The following is a 26,010-nucleotide window of genomic DNA, read 5'->3' as shown; positions in this document are numbered from 1 at the left end:
TCTAGCTGCCCAGAATCGGCCTGCCATATATACTGCTGTTCTGTTCATCACCAACCGATGGTCCCTTTTGACCTTTTCACTGTTTAATTTGGTCCCGGCCGGCCAAACAGCTGCACCTAGATAGCACTTTTGCACGCACTGACGACGTACAGAGAATCTAAATTACCTTTGCTTCAACGCAACTCCATGATCAGTCGTAGCTAGGGTCTACTATGGCAACCAAAAACTTTTCAAGATTTCTCATCACATCGAATCTTACGGTACATGTATGAAGCGCTAAATATAGACGGAAATACAAAGTAATTGTACGGTTTAGCTGTAAATCACAAGATAAATCTTTTAAGTCTAGTTAATCTATGATTAGGTAATAATTGCCAAATAAAAACGAAAATGCTACAGTTTTAAAAATCAAAAAATTTTCGAAACTAAACAACGCCTATGTATGTGTATGTACGATTTCGGCAGTGGTGCATACCAACGTTTTGATAGCCTATCTGACTGCTAGCGCTCGACCATGGAGTTCGGCCGCGCAAGTACTGTCTGCTTCGATTGCTGGCTCTGCAAGCTATCGCCCAAAAGATCACCTCTCCATCTTTGGGCTGCAAGCACGAATCCAACCACAAAAGGGTGGCTTATTTTCGCATTGGTATTTTCCTTGGAGCATGAAACCCAGGTGGAGCCGCGAAGAGTTCAATAGGTGCATGATGCACGAAGAAGCGTGTGGTAGGCTAGCTAGATAGTAGCAGCTTGGAACTGTATGGGCAGAGCATTAGGCCTTGTTTAGTTCTTAAAAATTTTCAAGATTTCTCATCACATCGAATCTTACGTTACATGCATGCATGAAACATTAAATATAGATAAAAAATAATTAATTGTATAGTAATCTGCGAGACGAATCTTTTAAGCCTTGTTAGCAGATGATTTGACAATAATTGTTAAATACAAACGAAAATACTACAATAGCGAAATCCAAAATTTTTGGTCAACTAAACAAGGCCTGACTGAATTGTGCATGTACGTATCGGTAGTACTGAAAAGTTAGTTGGAGTGGAGGTCAGTGACATCAGGGATGTGATGATGATGCTCTGTCGTCGCAAATATTATTACTGCGTACCGCTGCATGTACGACAATTGGTCTGTTCGGATCGAGATTGAGCATGCAACTCATTCATTTGCGGCCCTCCTGGCATGGAACTCGGCTTTGTACGACTATAGGGATACTGGACCATGTCCATATGTTGTTTCAGAATGCGCAAGTTTGGTCGAACAGATTTAGAGGACACAACTAAGTTCCCATGGTAGGAAAGGATAACACTCCTGTGACAGAGATTGATGCGAGGCCGAACTAGGTCTCACGATCGCCCGCGACATGGATAGTGAAGTGAGCACATGGCCACCTTTATGGTGGTGACACACTAACCTTCACAGGACTTTACAATTATCCAACCAGAAACGCAATCACGCCAATTAGATCCATCTAATCCGCTGATCCTATCTTAACCGAAACACCATAAATGCCGCTTTACTCTAATGGTCGAGTGTCTTAGCCTTTGACAACAGGAGCATGGAGCATCCACCGATTTTTTAAGTATCCAAAAGTGTGGCCCTTCACTTGAAGCAAACATTTTTCTGGATTCCAAGAAGAGCAGCCTGTGCGGCTTCATACTGTATTACTATGTTTGATTCCATGGGATCTTCATGGGAGCTTTGGCTTTGGGCTAACAGAATGTTTTAGTGTCCAGTTGTATGTTACTCGCCTAGCTTCAAGCTAGGTTTATTTGTATCACGAAGAGTATATATACCTAAATGTTGGAGTTGTTCCAAATTCACTTCAGGATATTGGCCGGGCTTCAGACTCCGCTACACTCCGACCCATCACGCCACTCCCGTGTGTGCAAGGGGGGTGCGGGGGGGGGGGGGGGGTATATGCCCTTGCTAGGGTTTCGTGGGGACTTGATTCTCTTGTAAGCCACTGTAACGACCCAAAAATTTTCTTAAAATACCAAAAATACTACCTGAAAATTTTTTCTAAAAAAAACCCTTGCTTGGTGAGTTCATACTAGAAAAACACCCTGTAGATGCACAAGTAGAGCCTATTTAAATTTTGAGCATATGCATATTTAATTCAACGTGTGATTTGGCTTTTATTGATTTTATGTGATGAGTAATAAAATCAACAACCTTTATTTAATTAGTGAATCCTCTTCTAAAAGTCGACCCTTGGCTTGTGCTCTTGAGAACCCTAGACCCCTAGAGGACCCCTTTCTAGGGTGTGTACAAGATGGCAACTTGTATATGCAAATAGGGATCAAGATGTAAGTAGTATAATTATTAGAAATAAGAAAAGACTTGAGTTAGGATTGGGAAATGGGAAGCTGGCTTCCTGCCCAGCTCGGCCCACGGCCAGCCCACGGCTCGGCTTGCGCGCGCGCGGCCCAGCCTGCTTACCCCGCCCGCGTCGGCCCAACAGCAGCGCCTAGCCCAGCAACCGCGCCAGCCCAGCAGCCAGCCCAGCGATCGCTAGCGCCGCGCTCAGCCCAGCACGACAGCGCCCAAACCCCCCCGACCCGCGCGGATGACAGGTGGCCCCCGCCTGTCATCTCCCACCTTTTTCCCCCTGCCTCCCCTGTTTTCTTCCCCCGACACCCCCTGCCATGGTGACGCCACCAGCGCCCCGTTTTGACCGGACGAGCGCGATTGGGAGGCGCCAACGCGTTCGCAACCACCCCGCGACCCCAAGCCCTAACCTAGAGAGCGCAAGCACCCTACACGTGTCCCGATCGCGTCCCTGCCGTCCGCCGCGACGCCATGGATGGTGATGGCTATAAAAGCCGGCTTCCCGAGCCCTAGCGCGCCCCAACCACTCCGCCACCACCCCGCGGCTCAGCCGCCACCCGCCGGGCACTGCAAGCAAGGAAGGAGCGAGGAGAGGAAGGGGGCGACCGCGCCGCTAGGGGCGCCCACGACGCCGGAGCGGAGAAGACCACCGCCGACTTCTTCCCCTACCTCGCGACGAGTTCCACGGCACGGCGAACCCTCCCCGGCACGGCCCCAACTCACCGCTGCACCGACATCCTTCGCCCCCGCCACTACCGGTAAGCCGCGACATCGGTTAGCGTCGCCGCCGAGCACTCGCGCCATGGCCGCCGTGCATGCGCACCCAAGGCGCCGCCTTTTACCCCTCCCCCTCGCGTCCGCCGCGCACCTGCACACCCACGCTTGCACGCAGCACACACCCAGGCCCGGGGAACAAGTCCCGGCCATGCGGGATCACCACGAACCCAGAGCCGAAGCACCGCTCGCGACCGCCATGGGCGCGCTCTGCCCGCACTCTGGCCACGGCACGAACCCGCCTAGGGAGTGCCCAAGGCGCCACCTTGAGCACCTTTCGCACTCCCCCACACGCTCGCCGAAACGCCACGCCACCCGCGCGCGCAGTCCGGCGCGCCATGCACGCCCGAGCCGGCACGCTCGCGGCCGCGAGCGCCGCAAGCACAAACACCGCGACGCGCACTCCATCCCGACCGCGGTGCACCACTAGAGAGTCCGACTTTTCTCTGACACTCTCGCCTTGCCCTAGAACGCGCCATGCACTACCTAGAGCAGAGAGCAGAAGGTGCTAGGCGAGGCAGGTGGTTGCCGGAGCGCCGCCGGAGCGCCACGCTGCCCTGAGCGCCGATTCAAGGTGAGAACAGAGGAGGGAAAAAGAGGGAGACCCCCGGGTGCGCTCGGTGCACTATGAACCGTAGAGAGGGGAAAGGGGAAGTGGCCCGAGTCCACCAACACCCAGGCCACGGTCCACCAGCCCCGCGGTGCACCGCAACCGGCCGTGCACCCGCGCCCCGCTCCCTGGCCGCTGGGCCGAGCCCAGCCAAGGCCGAGGCCCAGTAGCGCCAGCCCCGCAGCATCCAGGCCGTCCTGGGCCGTCGCGCCAGGAGCCCGCGACCAGTTTCCCCCCTGGCCGCTGAGTTGGGCCAGTTTGAGCCCAAGCCACTGAACCAGCCTCTTTTCTTTTTTTCTTTTCTTCTTCCAAACTTAAACCTGGCATAAATCATTTAAACTCCTAAATGATTTCCGAAAAATACAAACCAAGCATCTAAATTCTTCTAAAAACGAACTCTACGTCTTAGGCTTATTTATGAGTGCATTTGGTTCTTTCGGTTCTTCTATTCGATTTTTGTGATATCTATAGGAGTCGCTTATCGCGACCATATGTCTCGTTTGACAGACCCGGAGGAGCCGACGACTGAGGAGTACGACCCTGACTACACTGAGGAGCTCGAGGACGACTTGCCAGGTGCCACGTCCCACCCAACCTCGTAGAATCCTATTAGTCATGCCATGAATGTAGAAGCTAGCGCTTTACTTTTATGCAATAACCTGAGATAGGATGCATGGTAGAAATGTTTGTGAGCCGTTTACCTTGTCGCAACCTACTACCCTTGCTTACCCGCAGTTAGGATAGAAGCTTGCATTTTACTTCTGGTTTTCTACTCTGCATTATATCTGTGATGTGATGCTTGGTGGACAATTGTTGGGTTGGTTAAGGCATGGAATGCCGATATTGGAATTTGGGGGAGATCTTGGCGTGTGTTTTGGGTGTGTGGTGAGGGTTGAGTCGACCGAGCAGGAATGTACGACGAGTCCTGGGGCGAGTCATGCCGGGAGATGCTACCTGGGCGTTTCCCAAGAGAGATGCCTGTGGCGGGCACATGTGACAGGGTGAGGTCCCGGAGTGGAGTGTCTTCGTGGGACGAAGCGCCGGGATGGGAGGTGCTGTTTAGCACGGGGTGACTGGATGTTCCGTTGAGCGTGGCATCGGTCGACCCCACATAAAGTTGTCCTGTTCGGTCCCCCTAAGGACTCATGAGTTCTGGGAACCGGTTCGTAGGAACCCTTACACCCTCACTCGCCTTCATGGGAGGGGGACGAATGTACGACCAACTAGGGCGGTGCCACTACTACTAGGTTGATAGCGAATAGTGTAGGGAGGTACGGGCATGGGACCCACACCCTCCTAAGACAGCGTAGTGACCCCGGGGGCCCGGTACTACGTCTCACAGTATCAGCATGCCAGTGGTACTCCGGCATGGCCCCAGTTCTGAGTGGTAGGGTGGCATCATGTTTAGTTGGAAGGCAGCCCGGCATCAGCCTAGACGATGTACAGCGTCGATGATGGTGATCTTGTGGGTGGTGTAAACCTCTGCAGAGTTTCTGGTTGATCGATCGATACATATGCCGCTCGCGGCTATGGACCTTTCCTATGTTTCCGCTTCACTTGACTAGAGAGAGGAGTCCTTTCTATCTTCCCTTGGGTTTGTGATGGATCCGGCGATGGCCGCTGAGGCAAGGTACGAGTGGGAGTCGTCCTTGCCGCCTAGAGAGTGAGAGTGTGGTGAGAAGTGTGTTGGGATGGGAGAATGTGTGAAAGGAGTTGGAATAAAAGTGGACTTATTATTATAAAATATGACTTACTCGCATAGGAAGCTACAGCCTTACATTAGGTCTTTTGATACATCCCCTTGCATTCCAACTACCACAAAGCTTCGCAAAAAGCATAGGGTGGGAGCCAGTGGCCAGTACAAATCGTACTGATACTTTGGCAGCAGGTTCTGAGCCTGAGTACGACTACGCGGGCGACGATTGGGAGGAGTAGCTGTCTCATCCTACGCTCAAGTTTGGAGGATCCGGAGTTCGCGCCTTCGCTATCTACCCGATGCTGTTCCGCATGTTGTGTGTGTGAGTGTGATTCCGCCAAGTGGCGATGTAATAATGAGTAAACCCCTCTTGTACTCTCTTTTGTTCGTGTATGACTTGTATAAACAGCTGAAATTCAGGTAATTCGAATTGACTCCTTCGCGCATTAATTCGTTTTACAATTCGAATCTGGGGATTTCCCTTCGTGGAAATCTAGATCGTTTCATCCACCATAGGCGTATAACCCAAAACTCTTGAGATAGTGAGATTGTTGTTGGCTGGTGCCCGTGGTTTTTCCTCTTCGCATTGAAGGGGTTTTCCACGTAAATCGTGTGTCTTTGCTGTGATTGATTTCGTTTACTTCATACTCCTATATGTCATTCATAACAAGTGATACCAGAGCTTTGGTTGCTGTTAGGGTTCATGATGAGGTCGATGAAGTTCGATCTACCGCTGCTGAACTACAACATGCGGTTCTCGCTATGGCAAGTCAAGATGTGGGGGATTCTAGCGTAGACCCATGACTATGATCAGGCACTGGATGGTTTCAGCAAGAGGAAGGCCGAGTGGACTCCTGAGGAGACTCGCAAGGATCAGAAGACGCTCGACCTAATTTAGTTATATCTTCATAATGATTTTTGTAAGAGTGTTTAATGGAGAAAACTGCTGCAGAACTATGGAAGAAATCGGAATCGATTTGCATGTCCAAGGATCTAACCAGTAAGATGCAAATGAAGATGAGGCTATTCACTCTGAAGATGAAGGAGGAGGATTCGGTGATGACCCACATCGCTGAATTCAAGAAGATCGTGGCCGACCTAGTGTCAATGGAGGTGAATGAAAGGTCCTAATATGGCTAGAGGGGAGGGTGAATAGCCTATTTACAAATTCTACAAACTCACTAGAGCAAGAGGTTAGTAAATAACAAAGCGAAGCTTTTTGCTCTAGCTCTAATGGGGTGTTTGCAAGCCACCTATCCAACAATTCTGGTTGATATAAACACTAGGCACACAAGAGCTATGTCACTACTTACACTAGAAAGCTACCTAAAGTTTCTATACAAGTAAGTAAGCTACTCTAGTTTGCGGGAATGTAAAAGAGTGGATGAGATAATTATACCACCGAGTAGGGGATGAACCAATCACCAATATAAACAACCAAGCACCGAGAGAATGCCAATCAAACACAATTGAGACACCGATTTTTCTCCCGAGGTTCACGTGCTTGCCGGCACGTTACGTCCCCGTTGTGTCGACCAACACTTGGTGGTTCGGTGGCTAAGAGGTGTAGCACGAACCTCGTCCTCACTAGGACACCACAAGAACCTACCCACAAGTGAGGTAGCTCAATGACACGAGCAATCCACTAATCTTGCCTTTGGCACTCCACCGAGGTAGGCACAAACCTCTCACAATCACCGGGAGATGGCCACGAACAATCACCAACTCGTGCCAAAGCTCCTCCGCAACTCCAAGCCGTCTAGGTGGCGGCAACCACCAAGAGTAACAAGCAAACCCGCTGCTCAACGATCACTAGTGCCACTAGATGCTCAAACTCTAAGCAAATGCAACTAGGATCTCTCCCAATCTCACTTTGGATGAACAAATCTTGAACAAGGTGAGTGGGAAGTGTGGGAGTATGCTCACAAGGTGTATCAACAAGTTAGAGAGTCAAGAGAGTGAGCAAGAACCGGCCAAGGCCTATAAATAGAAGTCCCAAGCTTCAACTAGCCGTTGGCAGGAAATCCCACTGTTTGCGTTCACACCGGATGCGTCCTAGTTCACACCGGACGCGTCCGGTATTGACCAGACCAGCGTCCGGTGCTCCTGACCGTTAGAAAAGTAGCCGTTGCCTCTGACACTGACAAGGCACCGGACGCTCACTTTTGAAATACCGGACGCGTCCTAGTTCACACCGGACGCGTCCGGTGTGCACCGGACGCAAACTCAGAGAGTTTCACCGAGAAACGAACTCACCGGACGAGGCACACCGAAAACTGTTTCCGCGCCCGGTGCCTCAACTCGGACACGTCCAACCTCATACCGGACGCGTCCGGCCTGAACGCGCTGCACACAAAGAACTCAGCTTCTTCCTTTGCTTCCATGTGCCAACACCAAAGTGTCTCCACACTTGTGCACGTGTGTTAGCATATTTCAAAACATTTTTCAAGGGTTACTTAGTTAGCTCACTAGGTCCTAATGCACATGCAAAGAATCCAATCACCTAGTGGCACTTAGACAACCATTTTCACAACGAGATTACCCCTCTTAATAGTACGGCTATCTATCCTCAATGTGATCACACCCTCTATGGTGTCTTGATCACCAAAACCAAAACCCTAGGCAATACCTTTGCCTTGATCTCCATAGGGTTTTGTTTTTCTCTTTCTTCTTTTCCAAGTTGAGCACTTGATCATCTTGAGGTTATCACCATCATCACCATGATCATCTCTTGCTCCATCACTTGGCATGTACCAACCTCATTAAGTCTACACACACTTAACATAGAGGTTAGTACTAGGGTTTCATCAATTATCCAAAACCAAACTAGGGCTTTCAGTGAAGTATAATGATGAGGACTTAGGTCTTTTACTGTTATGTTCTTTGCCAAATTCGTATGCAATTTTTCATGACACCATACTTTTGAGCCATGATGAACTAACCCTAAAGGAAGTTTATGGGGCTCTCTAGTCTAGGGAGAAGATGAAAGTCATGGTGCAAAATGATGTGACGTCGTCCTCAAAGGGCGAAACTTTGCATGTGAGAGGCAGAACTGAAAACAGATCCTCAAATGAAAAGAGCTACGAAAGGAGAGGCCGTTCAAAGTCCAAGCCGCATGGTAATAAAAAGTTCCGTGTTTATTGCAAACTGAAAAAATCATAATGTTGAGGATTGCAGAAAAGTACAGAATAAGGAGAAGAAAAACAAATTGGTTGCTAAGGTCTTTGTTGCTGGTGCTGTTTCTGATGATGATTCTGGAGATTGTTTGGTAGTATTTGCCGGTTGTGTTATTGGTCATGATGAATGGATTCTTGATTCCGCATGTTCGTTTCATATTTGCACTAACAGAAATTGGTTTAGTTCATATAATCCTGTGCAGAAAGGGGATGTTGTGCGGATGGGAGATGATAACCCATGTGACATCGTGGGGATTGGATCAGTTCAGATCAAGATTGATGATGGCATGACACGCACGCTGAAAAATGTCAGGTATATACCAGGGATGTCCAGAAATCTTATCTCATTGAGCACACTTGATGCAGAAGGTTACAAATATTTCGGTTCAGATGGCGTCCTAAAGGTATCAAAAGGTTCTCTTGTCTGCTTGAAAGGTGATCTTAATTCTGCAAAATTATATGTCTTTATAGGGTGTACTTTACCTGGTTCTGATTCCGCTGTTGCTGCTGTTACAAATGATGAACATAGTAAAACTGACCTTTGGCACATGCGTTTGGGACATATGAGTCACCATGGTATGGTAGAATTGATGAAGAGAAACTTGCTGGATGGCTGCACGTCTGCACTTCGAGTAAAATCAAGTTTTGTGAGCATTGCATTTTGGGAAGCATAAAAGGATACATTTCAACACTTCTGTTCACACCACTAAAGGTACTCTTGATTATGTTCATGCTGATCTATGGGGTCCTTCTAAGAAGCCCTCACTTGGTGGTGCTCGTTATATGCTTACAATTATTGATGATTACTCTAGAAGGGTTTGGCCTTATTTTCTAAAACATAAAGATGATACTTTTGCTGCTTTTAAGAACTGGAAAGTAATGATAGAAAGGCAAACTAAAAGGAAGGTAAAATTGCTTCGTACTGATAATGGTGGAGAATTTTGTTCGCATGCCTTTAATGATTATTGTAGACAGGAAGGCATTGTTAGGGTCTTAGGGATCACACCATACCCCATACTCCACAACTAGCGATGTCAACGGGGAATTCCCCATCGGGTTTCATCCTCCCATTCCCGTCCCCGCGGGGCAAGATTTTCCCCATCCCCGTCCCCGTAAAAGCTTGCGGGGAACGTTTTCTTCCCATCCCCGAACCTGAGCGGGGATACATCCCCGATGGGTCCCCCGTCCCCACAATATAAATTTGTGAAAAATTACTAACTTAATATTCTGAAAGAAGAAATGTTCACCATAAACGCATCTTGCATCATAAAATAGAATACTTTACAAATCACAGTTGTAAACAAATCACAAAAAATCTAACAAATACACAAGTGTTTTGTCAGGATGCAGAAGATGCAAATAGATAATCCTCTACAGCTCTACTACCCACTAGCAGGAGGAGAAAAAGAGGATGCAAAATACATCCATCTTTTCTGCACAGGGCCACGACGTCTGGTGATGGTTTGGCCTTGGCCTGGGGCTTCGGGCATGCTGCACGCCAAGGGAGGGCGGAGGGGCTCAGAGCTTTGACCGGCTAGGACGCACGGCTCAAACGCCGTTGGAATCGCGCCCACGCACACAGGTTTGAGACTGGGAGAGGAGAGGTGAGACTGCTGCCTGGAACGCATAGCGGCGGTGGGTGAGACTGGGAGAGGAGAGGATGGGGAGGAGTTAGGTTTTGTGCTGATTATATATGTATTCCCACTGTGGGCCTTGATGGGCCAAATAAACAGAAATTGCAGCTTGCATTTAGATAAACGGGTACACGGGGAAACGGGGACGGGGAGTAGCATACCAGACCCGCCCCCGCTAGATCCGACGGAGACAGTTTTTTCCCCGTTTATTCCCCCGTGGGGATAAGTTTACTCCTATCCCCGTCCCCTAATAGGGGAATTCCCCACGGGGAATCGGGGATCGGGTCCCCGTTGACATCTTTATCCACAACAGAATGGTGTGGCCGAACGTATGAATAGGACCATCATATCCCAGGCTCGTTGCATGCTGTCTAATGCAAGGATGAGGCTGCTAATATTGCCTGCTACTTGATAAACAGGTCGCCTTCTATTCTATTAAATAAGAAAACTCCCATTGAGGTATGGTCAGGTACGCCTACTGATTACTCATAGTTGAAAGTTTTTGGATGCACTGCTTATGCTCATGTTAATAATGGAAAATTAGAGCCTAGAGTTATCAAGTGTCTTTTCCTTGGTTATAGTTCGGGAGTCAAAGGCTATAAATTATGGAATCCTGAAACAGAAAAGACTTTTATGAGCAGGAATGTTGTATTCAATGAATCTGTGATGTTTACTAACAGTTTAACATCATATCATGTTCCAGAAAAAGAGTTGCAGCGTATGTGCATGCAGGTAGAGTATGTTGATGATGATACAGGTGTGCAGGTGGAGCCTGTTGATGAGCATGATGACCATGCTAATGATGTTGTTGATGATGATACTCATGATGATGTTCAACAAACTCCTCCTATTTTGCAGCCAGAGGAGGAATTGCCTATTGCGCAACGCAAGTCAAAAAGGACAGTCGCCCCTCCTAAACGTCTCATTGAAGAATGTAATTTGTCTTACTATGCTTTGAGTTGTGCTGAACAGGTGGAGAATGTTCATGAGCCAGCAACCTATAAAGAAGCTGTTCGTTGTGATGATAGTGAGAATTGGATTTCTGCTATGCATGAGGAGATACAGTCTCTTGAGAAGAACAACACATGGGAGGTTGTACCTTTGCCTAAACAAAAGAAGACCATCAGCTGCAAATGGTTCTTCAAGAGAAAGGAGGGTCTATCTCCAAGCGAGCCTCCGAAATACAAGGTAAGGTTAGTTGCTAAAGGCTACAGTCAAATTTAGGGTGTTGACTATAATGATGTATTCTCTCTAGTGGTAAAACATAGTTTAATTCATACTTTCCTTAGTATTGTTGCTTCACATGATCTTGAGCTTGATCAGTTAGATGTGAAGATTGTGTTTTTGCATGGAGGGCTTGAGGAGGACATATACATGGATCAACCGGAAGGGTTCATAGTGCCTGGCAAGGAAAAATATGTATGCAAGTTGAAGCGATCCTTGTATGGTTTGAAACAATCCCCTCGTCAGTAGAACAAGAGGTTTGATTTATTTATGTTGTCACACGGTTTTAAAAGATCTAAATATGATAGCTATGTTTACATCAAGCATGTCAATGGATCACCTATATATTTGTTGTTATATGTTGATGATATGCTGATTGCTGCCAAGAGTAAGATTGAAATCACTAAGTTAAAAAGATTGTTGAGTAGTGAGTTTGAAATGAAAGATCTTGGTAGTGCTAAGAAAATTCTTGGTATGGAAATTAGTAGAGATAGAAAATCTGGTTTGCTATTTCTTAGTCAACAAAATTATATCAAGAAAGTTCTTCAGCGTTTCAACATGCAAAATGCTAAGGCGGTTAGTATCCCTATTGCACCTCACTTTAAGTTGTCAGCTGCTTAGTGTCCTAGTACACATGCAGAGATTGAATACATGTCAAGGGTTCCTTATTCTAGTGATGTTGGGTCTTTGATGTATGCCATGGCTTGCTTTCGTCCAGATTTGTCATATGCTATGAGTCTTGTTAGTAGATATATGTCTAATCCCGGCAAAGAACATTGGAGGGCAGTTAGTGGATTTTCAGGTACCTCAGAGGCACAACAAATTCCTGTTTAAAGTTTGGAAGAACTGATAAGGGCCTTATTGGTTACGTGGATTCTGATTATGCTGCTGATCTGGACAGGCGAAGATCACTTACTGGTTATGTGTTTACTGTTGATAGTGGTGCTGTGAGTTGGAGGGCTACTTTACAGCCTGTTGTTGCTTTGTCTACTACTGAAGCAGAATATATGGCTATTTGTGAAGCGTGCAAAGAATTAATATGGCTGAAAGGTTTGTACGCTGAACTTTGTGGAGATGAATCTTGCATAAGTTTGCACTGTGACAGTCAAAGTGCAATTTACCTCACTAAAGATCAGATGTTCCATGAGAGAACTAAGCACATAGATATCAAGTATCATTTTGTGCGTGATGTGATTGAAGATGGTAAGCTAAAGGTACGCAAGATTAGTACTCATGATAATCATATGCTGATATATGATGACAAAGTCAGTTCCTGTTGCTAAGTTTGTTGCTAAGTTTGAGCTGTGCTCAAAAATAAACAAACACGACATCCTCAGACCACGAAACCGTAGACTCAGCTTCCAGCTACTGCAGTCGTCTAAGCCTGTTGTATGCGCTTGTTAATATTGTTCACTAATTTATTATGAGAGAAAAAACAAGCGAACGGAGCCTGGCATAAGCAACCATTGGAACAACAAACTAACCGGCCTCGATCGCTAATAATCTCTATAAGCCCAATCCTATACTGTGTGAAGTGATGTAGATACAAACAAACAACACATCACATGCACAGAAGTAGCTCTAAGCTCCAAGCTAATGAATGCCCTCGCACGAGCAGTGTTTTGTTCTCAGCTCGCGCTGCACATGAGCCCCGGCACAGAGACAAATAACCAGCAATCATGCATGCGATGCAATGCAAAGCTCCATCAAGTTTCCAAGAAGAGCATGCATGTACATGTGCTGGAGCATCGTCGTTTCGAGTTGAAATGAGGCCGCCGTACAGTTGAGTGGGCAGTTTCTGCAACCGTGCAAACATGTGGACGTGATCTGTTGTGTGTTCTTCGGATGATCTGGATTGGAAGGCATATCGTTGCAGATGGATGCATGGGTCATGCAGGCATGGCGCCTTGTGATGATTGAGGAGAGATCACAGGTTTCGCATGGCACACTTGCACTCGGGCACGCTGCTCTACGAGTGTTCTATGGGACCACTCGGACCCCGCTGCCGTTTGGAAGAATAGAAGGTCTGCTCCCAAAAATTTTTAAAATTTTTCATCGCATCGAATCTTTAGATATAGATAAAAAATAACAAATTCCATAGTTTACCTATAATATAGATAAAAATAACAAATTATACAATTTACCTATAATTTACGAGATAAATCTTTTGATCGTAGCTAGTTAATCTATGGATGGACAATAGTTGCCAAATATAAATGAAAGTGCTATAATAGTCGAACTCAAAAAAATTTTACAAACTAAATAAGGCCTAATGCTTATGCAAAACGATCTGGACAGTATAAAACCTTAAATGGCCGATTAAGGCCAATGGCCGATTAAGGCCTTGTTTAGTTCCAAAAGTTTTTGAGAAAACAGCACCGTAGCACTTTTTGTTTTTATTTGACAAACATTATCCAATCATGGAGTAACTAGGCTTAAAAGATTTGTCTCGCGATTTACAGACAAACTGTGTAATTACTTTTTATTTTTATCTATATTTAACGCTCTATGCATGTGCCACAAGATTCGATGTGACGTGAAATCTTTAAAAGTTTTGGGTTTTTGGGTGGTCAGTCCGATTTCAATGTTCGTTGGCGGGCAATCACAACACGCCAGAAGAATGCGGACGCAAACATGATTAGACAGGCTAAATGGCCCATTGAAGAGTTTAGTCAGTAGGCGGATTTCACATCAGCGCCCACATAAGTAGCAGCTCAATATATGAAAGGGGAGTTGGATTTAGTTGCTTTCCCCAAAAAATTGTATTTGCTACAGTGGAACACGACATACTTTTACATGTATGATTATGTATCTTGCTAGCATATTAACTTTTTTTATATATAAATATACATATTTTAGTGGTACTCTATATAATGTTTTAACTCCGTTCAAAAGCCATTAGACAGGCTAAATGGCCCATTAAGGGTTTATTCACTTCGGTACCCAACCTAATTAGCAGCTCAATATATGGGAGTTGGTGGTTCCTTTCCCCTCAGAATACTACATAGTTTCTACATGCATGATTACACATGTTGTTAGTATATTAGATTTTTATATATCAATATGTATATTTTAGTGGTATTGTTCATAATGTTTTAATTCTGTTTAAAAGCCATCTATATCACCTAAATGCCAAGCATAGAGTAAAAATTTATTTACTAGTATTTAACATGTTTTAGAATAATATTGGTTTTTTGTTATAAAAAACATAGTGCTTTCAATTATACTATACTCCCTCAGTTTGACGTTGCATAGGTGCGCATGTTCTAGGTCCATGGTTCAGCCCAAACGTGCCTGCCCCGGCCCCGGCCTGCTGCACGCGGCGGCAGGCGACCCAGGTAAGGCCCACCGCGCGGCCTGGAGCAGAGCCCAGCTGGGGCTGCTGGTCTGCGAGCCCAGGTGAAGCACGAAAGTGCTGGCAATGTCAAAGGAGTTAAACCAAAGTTGGGCCAGGACTGGTTGGATTGGATCTGGTTGTTATTCCGTTTCATTTTTTGTTGACATTTAGGGGAGAGAGAGAGAGAGAGAGAGAGAGAGAGAGAGAGAGAGAGAGAGAGAACTGATTTTCTTAGAAATTCTGATATAGCTTCTAACTTCCAAAGGTCTTTAAGAGTTAAATCTAGAGTTTTGGTTATTTCATGGAGAAATATTTTGTGGCCTATTTAGAGGTGTTTTTTTTTTCAAAACACAATATAATGCAACACTCACACTCATTTTATCTATAAGAGCACTTCCGAAAGATTGATATTGTTGATGGACATGTCGTCTATCAAAAAAGAAACATCTTTGAAGCATTGGGCCGACCAGTTTCAAGATTACCGAAGTCACTGCAGTGCATCACTGTAAACGGGCATTGTCACTTACCACTAAAAATAGCTCTATTAGATCCTATTAAAAATCTAAATATATGAACACCCGTATCAAGTTACATGAACTTCTGTGAACAGGCTTCATAAATCTAACTAAGAAATTTAGCCAGCTGAGCTATATTTTGTTCACTATTTAAAGTGAGAGAATCATTTTCTTGGCCCTAAAAAGATTTATCTTAATTTTTTTGGTCCTTTTATTTTTTAAATTACTTATTTGACCCAAAGCTATCTTTACTTATGTGAACCTTATGCTAGGTTTGCTCTACGCTAGAACACATAATTATTGTTGGAGATCCAGAAAATTGGTGGGAAGCTAAACACCCGACAGTTATGCCTATCGCAACCAGTTGAAACCACCATCGGCAGTGATATGTATCACCGCCAGTTCATGGTACGAGCCGACAGTCATAGGTACCATATCAGTGTCGGGTTATGCTATCACCCAATAGTGATATATCACTACTAGTTTAAGCCATAACCCTATAGTGAAATATTTCATATCATTGCCAGTTTTTGTTTGGCCCATTAGTATTAGTTGTCTTTAGCTGTTGGATCCATATAACTATCACAATATTGATTCTCTACCGGTAGTGACCTGTGCTCATCACTATCAGTTTATAACCAGTGCTCATCACTGCCAGTTTCATAACTGAACCGGTAGTAATATGATAACAACACTACCGGTTTAAGAAGAGAATCGACAGTAATGTCTTTTTCCCTATATTTTGAAAATTTCTATTCCCCGAGGTTCGGACGGTCTCCAAGTGCTAACATTTCATCTCCTTTGCGTCACCATCTGCATCCACACCGACCATAGGAGACCTAAGAGTGTCGCCTCTAGCTCCGACCCTGTTGTCCCTGTTGCAGTCCTCGTCCGCCGCATAGTCATAAGAAAATTGAAGACCGAAGAATATAGAAGAGAAGAGAGGGAAAGAAATTAGAGCTTGACCTTCATTCATGGCCTGTATATGTTCCTCCTAAAAAACCGTTCAAGATCACAAGAGGTTTAGCGGCGGGGATCGCCACGAGGGAGAGGGTGAAGTAGGATAGAAATCGTTGTGTGCCTTCTTCATGCTCATTGTTAGGGGTAAGATCTCATTTTTTACTACTGTTTTGATGCGAGATCTATGCTTGGGTTTGGTGAATTGTTGAATTATTTGATGTGTTTAGGGTTCTAATCTCGTATTGGGGTCTTGCTGCTTTTTCCAGATCGTGCTATCATGTTTTAGGTCCTGTTTAGGGCTGTTTTTGTATCAAAAAATTATTGAAAAATATATTCAAGCCGTAGACATCAATATCTTTATTTTGGCATACAGATCATGTTTATGGATCTTACATTTGGGAAATATGATTGTTGTTTGATGATATATTTGTGCTGTCAGAATTATTGACAGTATTAGGTATCTTAAGTCCTTAATCTCGTGAAATGATCTACATGAAAGCTATAGAAAATTTCATAAGCTTTTCAGATTGCTAAAGATCATAAATGTTTGATCAATATATATCGAGTAATGCATGTTTTAGTCATCTGCTATTTTTCTATTGTTAGAAAGTTCAGTTTGTTTGGGGGCTTGTTGGGTATTAGAGTTGCCAAAATTCATACTTTATAACATGAAAGTTGTAGATGATTAGTGTTTTTATATCCTTACCAAGTTTTTATATTTATTGGACAAATGGTTTGTCGTAGTAAAAATGTAAAGCAAGTTTGCTGCTGTTGATTGAGTGTTTGTTCGATATTTTGGAGAAAACGGTGGCGCAAGCTGGCGTAGAAGCAATTTATTCGTGACTCGTGTATGTTTGCATGAGTATGAGATGATGATGTTTAAATAGGTGGTGCGCCTTTAGATGATTCTTTATGAGTATGTTTTCCATCAGTCATTGTAGTAGATGAGATCCGTTAGTACCTGCCTCCTTTGGATGCCAATACGGAAGCAGAAACTGCGTGAGGGGGACAACGTTGTGAGGTGTAGGTGGTGTCCTTCCCATCACTTGTAGCACCACTTAGGCCAGTCTCAATGTATATTCTATGAGAGTGTCATGCACATTAAATAGGGTGCCACATAAGTAAAATTGCTGACTTGGCTGGGTCATTAAATGAAGGAGTTTCATCATATGAGAGAGCATGAAACTCATGAGGCTCGGTTACCTAGTTTATAGTCTTGATAACTGTGCTATGAAACTATGCATTGAGATTAGTCTTAGATCGGCTTTTGAGGGAGTAGTTAGGGTATGTGCTCACATAACATTGCTTTTGATTGACTCACTCTTCTTATATCTGTAATACAGGATTGGGGGCCACAACCTTGCTTCAGTTAGTTGGTGCTCCCAATCACAGCGTGTAGTGGCTACGTGTGCTCCCATTTGATAGATTCAGCCACAGATACTAGTGGGGCATTGGCCCACCACACTACTACAGAAATGAACTTCTGTGACGTTGTTACTGTTCACTCTGTGGTCGGCGTGTTTTTTGCCCGCTGCGGTAAATCATGCGATTTACCGCAACAGACACTTTTAATTAACCGCGACGGACACTTTTGCCCGCTGCGGTAAATCAATTTACTGTATCGGGCATCTTAATACGTACGCTACGGAAAAATATATTTTTCGTGGCGGGCGTATTAAGATGCCCGCTGCGGTAAATTGATTTACTGCAGCGGGCATCTTAACATGTCTGTCACGGAAATTATATATTTTACGTGGCAGACGTATTAAGATGCCCGCTACGGTAAATCAATCTACCACATGGGACAACCTATCATGCCCGTCACAATAAATTATTTTTAGTGGAGGAGCACTTTAAATGAACCATTGGAAAGAGAGAAGCAGCCCAGTCCCTTCCTTCCTTCCTTCCTTCCCCACTCGTGACTCGACTCTTCTCTCTTCTCTCGCAGGAACAACAAGGGCACCAAGGAGGAGCAGGAGGAGAGGAACACCGAGAAGAACAAGGCCTCCAAAGGCACGTCTATCCCCATCCATCTCTACCCTAATTCCCCTCCTCCCTTGCTCACCTCACCATCCAATCGCCATCTGATCTGACTCCGTCCATCGTTTTCGTCTCTGTGTTTGCTTGCAGGCAGCTAGCTGGAGACCAACAAGAAGGCCATGAACATCCAGGTGCGTACCCAGTTGTCACCGCCGCTCGCGCCCTCCCGATCTCCCTCTCTTTTTCACTCATCTCACTGTTCTTCCTTCTCTCTTTTCAGATCCGGTGAAGGAGCCACCACGAGCCAGATCTAGGAGGTGGAGACCAGTCATGCCCATCTCCGGTGGCGGCGGGGGTCGTGGCTCTCCCTCCTATGTGGGGGCCGATTGGTTCTAGCGTGAGAAGGTGGATTAGAGCGGATCCATGGACGACGACGGCGACGACCCTGACCGGCGGTGCTAGGGTTTCCCTAGCGGCGGCGACAACAGCCTGGATGGGCTCGTCGGGCCCCTGGATGGGCTCGGCGGGCCTGTCCAGGTTTTTTGTTTTTTTAATTATTAACCGCGACGGGCAACATAAGGTGCCCGCGGCGGTGAATGGGATTAACCGCGACGGGCAACATAAGGTGCCCACTGCGGTTAATGGGATTAACCACAGCAGGCACCTTATGTTGCCCGCTGCGGTAATTCCATTTTCTACAGCGGGCACAGGTGTCCGCCACGGTGAGGCCACGATTAACCGTGACCTTTCATTCGTGGCGGACACCAATGCCCGCTGCGGTAAATGTAAAGTGCCCGTCACGGTTAACAGTTGTGTAGTAGTGCCAGTCCGTGGGCTTAGAATCACTTTTCCAATATCTGATGGCACATAAAAAAATATATATGGTTGTCTCGTGTCTTACTTCTCATACGTACATTCTTGTTTATCTTGTGTGCTTGATGTTTATGGTAATAACTAGGTTTGATCCTGTCTTAGTGTGATATAAAGTAGATATATTTTCAATTCCACACTTAAAGACCTTGTTTTTGTGTGATCTTCCTAAGGAAATGACTTAGGGTCTATTTGGTTTAGCTATGAGCTATGGAAAAGCTATTCTGAGGGGTGAAAAAGCTGTTGAAAAGCTTCAAGTTATTTGGCTAAAACAAGTATAAAACCTAACCCCTCACTCTATATCTCCTTTAAAACAACTATGAAACAACTATTTATTTTCACCCATTTTGAAAAGCAGAAAGCCAAAAGCTAAAAACAAGGTCCAAGATGCTTTCAAAATTATACTTATATATGTCCAATGGGCCGTGTCGGGCCGACACGGCCCGACGTCGTGCCGTGCCGTGCCGCAATTTGTTAGGCCAGTACGAGCCGTCGTGCCTAGAGGGCCGTGCCTGGCCTTCCGCCACAGGCATGGTCCGCGGGCCGAATTTCATGTCGTGCCGGTCCGTCAAGCACGCCATGTCGTGCCGGCCCATGGTCCATCAAACCAACAACAACTCATTTTAATCAAAATTTTCACCAAATCCTAAAACATTTCAATATTTTTACCAATTATTCATCATTTTTATCAGTATAATAATTAATAACACATATATAAGTCATAATTATACCAATAATTATTTTTCACCGGGCCGCTACCGGACCGACCGTTGGAACAGGCCGTGCCCGTGCCGTGCCGTGTGCATGGGTGGCGGCCCAGGCACGGCCTGGTCCCTCGGGCCATGCCAGCCCAGGCCCGGTGGCTACCAGGGCGGGCTGTGCTTGGGCCAGGCCAAATCGTCGGGCCATGGGCCGTGCCACCGAGCCACGGGCTGCATGGCCATATATAATATACTACACGAAGTAGAAAACAACTTTAGGTTTCACCTATTGGTTGGCTTTAAGCTTTTTGGCTTCAGAAGCACTTTTCAGAAGTTTAACCAAACATATCCTTAGTGTGTGTTGGCTGTAAGGACCAAATTACATAAGAGGATTGGTTGAATTTGGCTATAAAAGTCTAAAGTAATCAAGCTTAACCTACGCAAACTCCTAAACCTTGTTGCACGGTGGCACTAAAGTTTACTAGAGGCAAACGTCTTAAGGTGTTTGCTCAATTTTTGTAACCATTTGTTTTCTTGAAGAACGATGTGAGCTCATTGTTTACTGTGTAGTTAATCGCAAACAGTCCCTTACATATTTATTCATTGTCCCCAACACACCGAAACCACCTACCTCTCATGAATAATTGACAATCAAATAACAAACCCACCACTACTCATCACTGTGTATGAACCTAGGAGATGATAATGCACATGACAATTAGCCCTAAACAAACAACACACGATCAACTCATGTATGAATGCTGCTTGCTCATCAGTGCTGAATGGGAGGGTTGCAGTAGGGGCCCTTGAGCCAGCCATCGGCGATGGAGCGGTAGGCCGCCTCGGTGAGGTGGATGCCGTCCCAGATGAGGTAGTTGCCTGGGTCGGTGCAGGCGCTGGCCCCGGACATGCCGCACCGCGCACTGTTGTTGTAGTTGTACTTGCCCTGCCCGCCGGCACCGCAGCAGACCTTCAGCCCGTACTTGAGCCCTGCAAGTGTCGATCACACACGTACTAGCTATCATTAGCTAGGCTGGTTACATTTTAGTTAATAAAGAAAATCGCCTCAGAATGAGCACCAGCCTGCTCCCCGACACGTGAATTGAACAGTAATACCTTTGAGAAATATGTTTAAGATAAAACAGTAGATAGAAATAAAGAAGGGATTTGTTAAGTTGCTAGGAATTGTTATGTTACATGTGGGAGTATCTTTGCCAATTACAGCAGGTGGCTTTTGTGACCAGTATATTACACAGTGCTTTATAAGATGGTATCTATAGTAACCAGTATGTTACCACGGTGTCAATGGCAGGCTTTCATCCTATTCTTGTACGCCACATCCATGTTTGATCGTAATTATTAGTATGATGTATAAATAATACGCGTGCCTAATGGATCAATTAGGAGGGTATTGATTCCCAAATTGTTTGGCCAAAGGTCATAACTAATTGACCAGAGGATGAAAGTGGTGGGCTAAGAATCCAAAGGAAAAACATTAAACATGCACGTAGCTCTCTTTACATGTACATCTGCCAACATCCAAGCTTTTCACTACTACAATCAACAAGTTTTCTTAGAGTTATCTATTCTAAGGAAAGGCTGAAAAACCGTAGGGAACAATTTCCCTGGTGCTGTGGTGTGCTGTGCTGCCTATGTGCTACACTACACAGAATGTAGCAAGGACACGGTGGCCGGTGACCCCAAAAAAGAGTGCGCTAGCTAAAGATCAGCAGAAGAATAATTTTTGTGATGTTTTGCCTACCTTCCTGCTCTGGACAGGGTTGTCAGCTAGTAGTACAATGGTGTATCTATCTATCTTTCTTTGGTTTTAAAAACTGACTGGAATGTTATATTCCAACATATACTCCAACCTGATATCTAGTAGCAAAATCCATGGATATACCGAAGTAATAAGAAAGAAAAGCGAACATTTGAAAGCTAAATTAAATGTAGTAATATATGTATACTGACCGAAGTTGTGAGGTGTCCGGATCATATTGGTGACCTGTGTGTAGAAGTCGGCGTACATGATCCGGGTGTGCGGGTACGTCCTCCGCAGGTTAGAGAGGCTCCGCTTCAACAGAGCGTTGTGGTAGCTGGAGAGGTCGTTGTAATTCCTGAGGCACCCGTCGTGGTCGTAGTCAGCGGCGTTGGAGGTGCCAAAGAGGGTGAGGTAGGTGGGGAGGCAGCCGATGGGCAGCAACCCGGGCCCACCACGTCCACCGCTCCACTCTTGATGATTGTCTCTAGGCCGCCGATGAGCTTGGTGACGACCTTGGGCACATAGCCTCGCACCTCTGCCATGGAGCGCCGGGAGAATAAGAGCCCAACGTTGTAGTCATTGCCCCCGAACTCGCCAACCACGAATAATGACTTGGACAGGTAGTTCTTGCAATCTGCTTCATGCAATCTGGAAATCATAAATAAAAAAGTACGATGCAACGTGCGAATGCGATTTTCTTCTTTCACGCGCAATTTATGATTTATGTACCATTCCCACAGACGGAGGGGAGGAGCTGGCGGAACCACTGGATTTGGGTATCGAGCGGCCCATTGTTCCAAATCTTATCTCTGAGGCCAATGGAGTTGAAGAAGTCGAGTTCATGGTGGTGGCACTGATGATGGCCATGTTGGCACCCTTCTTGAAGTCACCGCCGGCCTTGGACGCCGGTGGTAACGGTAGACCAAAGTGCTCGGCTGCACGTACGTACCACGGTACCAATTAGTCTAGTTCGAGAGCCCACAGGGCATTGGTGGGTGACGCGGGTCAGAACCAGTTCATTCCATCCCTGTTGGTATACACACATGTAGGCTAGTGTAGCTACCACTGAGTCACATACCCAAGAAGTCGACGATGACTCGGCCATCAGAGCAACGTCCAGTGGGGCGGTGGAAGAAGGTCTCCCCATAGGGTGGCTGACCCATGGTGAGCCAGGCCGGGCACCCACCCACGCAGAGGTTCCCGGTGTCAGAGATGGAGTCGCCGAAGCTCCAGATGGCATTGTACTGTTGCGCCACTCCATGGCGTAGCATGCACAATAGTAGAAGATCTAGGATCAGTGTTGCCTTGCCGTTGGCCGCCATCATAGTAGTGTGGCCTCACTTGGCTAGCTAGACCTACCTCTCTACCACTACTAGGCACGCAAACAGGGTTAGAATTATGTTACGTGGGATGGGACAATGAATGAGAGGATTAAAACACCATCCACTAGAGCTTCTTCCCCTAATGAGGAAGAAAGTAATGAGGGAAGAGAGTTTCTACCCCTAATGAGGAAGAAAGTAATGAGGGAAGGAGTTACTGCCCTTGATGAGGAAGAAAGTAATGAGGGAAGAATTTTTTGCCCCAAACGAGGAAGAAAGTAATGAGGGAAGGAGTTTTTGCTCGTAATGGGGAAGAAAGCAATAAGGGAAATTATGGGAGTTTCTACCTCTAATGAGGGAAGTTAATAAGGGAGCTCACATGTTTCTTCCCCTAATGAGGAAGAAAGTAAAGAGGGAAGAAGATATGCCCCTAATGAGGAAGAAAGTAATGAGGTAATGAGAGAAGAGAGTTTCTGCACCTAATTAATGAGGAAGAAAGTAATGAGGGAAGGAGTTTCTTCCCATAATAAGGAAAAACCTAATGAGGTAATGAGGGAAGGGTGTTTCTACCCCTAGTGAGGAAGAAAGTAATTAGAGGAGTTTTGTCCCTAATGATGAAGAAAGTAGTGAGAGAAAGAGTTTTTGCCCCTACTGAGGAAGAAAGTAATGATGAAGATAGTTCATGGCCCTAATGAGGAAGAAAGTAATGAGGTAATGAAGGAAGAGAGTTTCTGCCCCTAATGACAAAGAAAGTAATGAGGGAAGCTATGGGGGTTTCTACCCCTAATGAGGAAGAAAATATTCACTACTACATTCGCACCCTTTACAGTCATTTCACAACCCACATAGGAGCCACTTTTTGTCCTCAACTATGGTTTAGTGGTAGTGAAAGTTGTAGCAATTAGTGACACAACCATAGACTAACTGGGCTATTGAAAGGTCCTAATATGGCTAGAGGGGGGGTGAATAGCCTATTTAAAAAATTCTACAAACTCACTAGAGCAAGAGGTTAGTGAATAACAAAGTGAAGCTTTTTGCTCTAGCTCTAATGGAGTGTTTGCAAGAAACCTATCCAACAATTCTAGTTGATATGATCACTAGGCACACTAGAGCTATGTCTCTACTTACACTAGAGAGCTACCTAAAGTTTCTATACAAGTATGTAAGCTACTCTAGTTTGCAAGAAAGTAAGAGAGATTGTTTGATCATTATACCGCCGCGTAGAGGGGATGAACCAGTCAATAATATGAAGTCCAATCACCGAGAGAAATCAAATGAACAATCACAATGGAGACACACAATTTTCTCCCGAGGTTCACGTGCTTGCCGGCACGCTACGTCCCCGTTGTGTCGACCAACACTTGGTGGTTCGGCGGCTAAGAGGTGTAGCATGAACCTCATCCTCACTAGGACACCGCAAGAACCTACCCACAAGTGAGGTAGCTCAATGACACTAGCAATCCACTAATGTTGCCTTTGGCTCTCCGCCGAGGTAGGCACAAACCCCTCACAATCGCCAGGAGATGGCCACAAACAATCACCAACTTGTGCCAATGCTCCTCCGCTGCTCCAAGCAGTCTAGATGGCGGCAACCATCAAGAGTAACAAGAAAACCACAGCTAGAATGATCCCCAAGTGCCACGAGATGCAACCACTCAAGCAAATGCACTTGGAATCACTCCCAATCTCACAAAGATGAATAATCTATGAAAGAGATGAGTGGGAGGTGTTTGCTAGGCTCACAAGGATGTCAAGTATGCTAGAATGCCAATAGAGTGAGGCCTAAGCCGACCAACAACTATTTATAAGCCCCTCAAGCAAATAGAGCTGTTGGCTCTTTCACTGGGCAGAAAACGGGGCCACCGGACGCTCTCTTCATGTTACACCGGACGCGTCCGGTGCCTAGAACATTTTGACAGTTAGAAATCCAACCGTTGCCACCAACGTGAGTCTCACTGTGGCCGTAGCACTAGACTCACAGAGAGTCCACACCGGACTCGTTTGGTCCTCAATGGACTTATACGCAGAGAGCTCCACAAACGAAAAGAGCACCGGACTCTCACCACCGGACGCACTCAGAGCGTCCGGTCCCTTACCTAGAGAGTTCTGCAAAACGCTCAGGGCACCGGACTCACACCACCGGACGCACACAAAGCGTCCGGTGCTCTCAGTCAGGTTCACTCGTAGGAGTCAGATAGCACCGGACGCATGAACAGGAGTTACCCTACATCCGGTGCTCAGCGTCCGGTGCTTAACCCTAGTTGAGCGAAGCACCACAACACACTGGACGCGTAGGCTCAGCGTTCGGTGCTTCCGCAGCCAGCGTCCACTCCCGCGACTTCTCTAAACTTCCCACTGGCGCAATAGAAAATATGCACTTCATTTTTCTCAAAAAGCACCGAACCCATCCTCTCTCTATCCTTCAAACTCCACCTCCTTCTTAAAGTGTGCTAACACCACAACGTGTGTACCAACAAGTGCACATGTGTTAGCATTTTCACAATCATTTTCTTCAAAGAAGTTAAGTTAGCTCACTAGGTTCTAAATGCATGCACAAGAACAATGACACCTAGTGGCACTTGATAACCGCTTAGCCAAAGAATTCTCCTCTTTATAGTACGACTATCTATCCTAAATGTGATCACACTCTCTATGGTGTCTTGATCACCAAAACCAAAACCCTAAGCAATACCTTTGCCTTGATCTCCATAGGGTTTTGTTTTTCTCTTTCTTCTTTTCAAAGTTGAGCACTTGATCATCTTGTGGTCATCACCATCATCACCATGATAATCAATTGCTCCATCACTTGGCATTTACCAACCTCATTAAGTCTACACACACTTAGTATGGAGGTTAGTACTAGGGTTTCATCAATTATCCAAAACCAAACTCGGGCTTTCAGCTATACACCTTGTTGTTTTAGCTTATGATCCGTTCATGATAAGGTAATTACTTTTGTCACATTGGAGCATGAAACGACAATGTTTGAATACACTACACTGACATGTTGGCTTATGATCCATCCATGATCAGGTCTTTGTTTCCGTCACATTGGAGCACAATCAACCTATGTTGGTGTAGGCAAACACCATCACATTGTCTTATGATACATCCA

General features: G+C 45.7%; 1 pseudogene; it reads right to left on the bottom strand.

Annotated features, from left to right (window-relative positions):
• LOC8055745 lies at window positions 20,587–22,898 on the bottom strand (annotated as a pseudogene).

The sequence above is a fragment of the Sorghum bicolor genome, chromosome 9 (genome assembly GCF_000003195.3).
Source record: "Sorghum bicolor cultivar BTx623 chromosome 9, Sorghum_bicolor_NCBIv3, whole genome shotgun sequence".
NCBI classification, from domain to species: domain Eukaryota; kingdom Viridiplantae; phylum Streptophyta; class Magnoliopsida; order Poales; family Poaceae; genus Sorghum; species Sorghum bicolor.
Note: the sequence above shows the minus strand (reverse complement) of the source record. Positions and strands in the feature narration are given on the sequence as shown.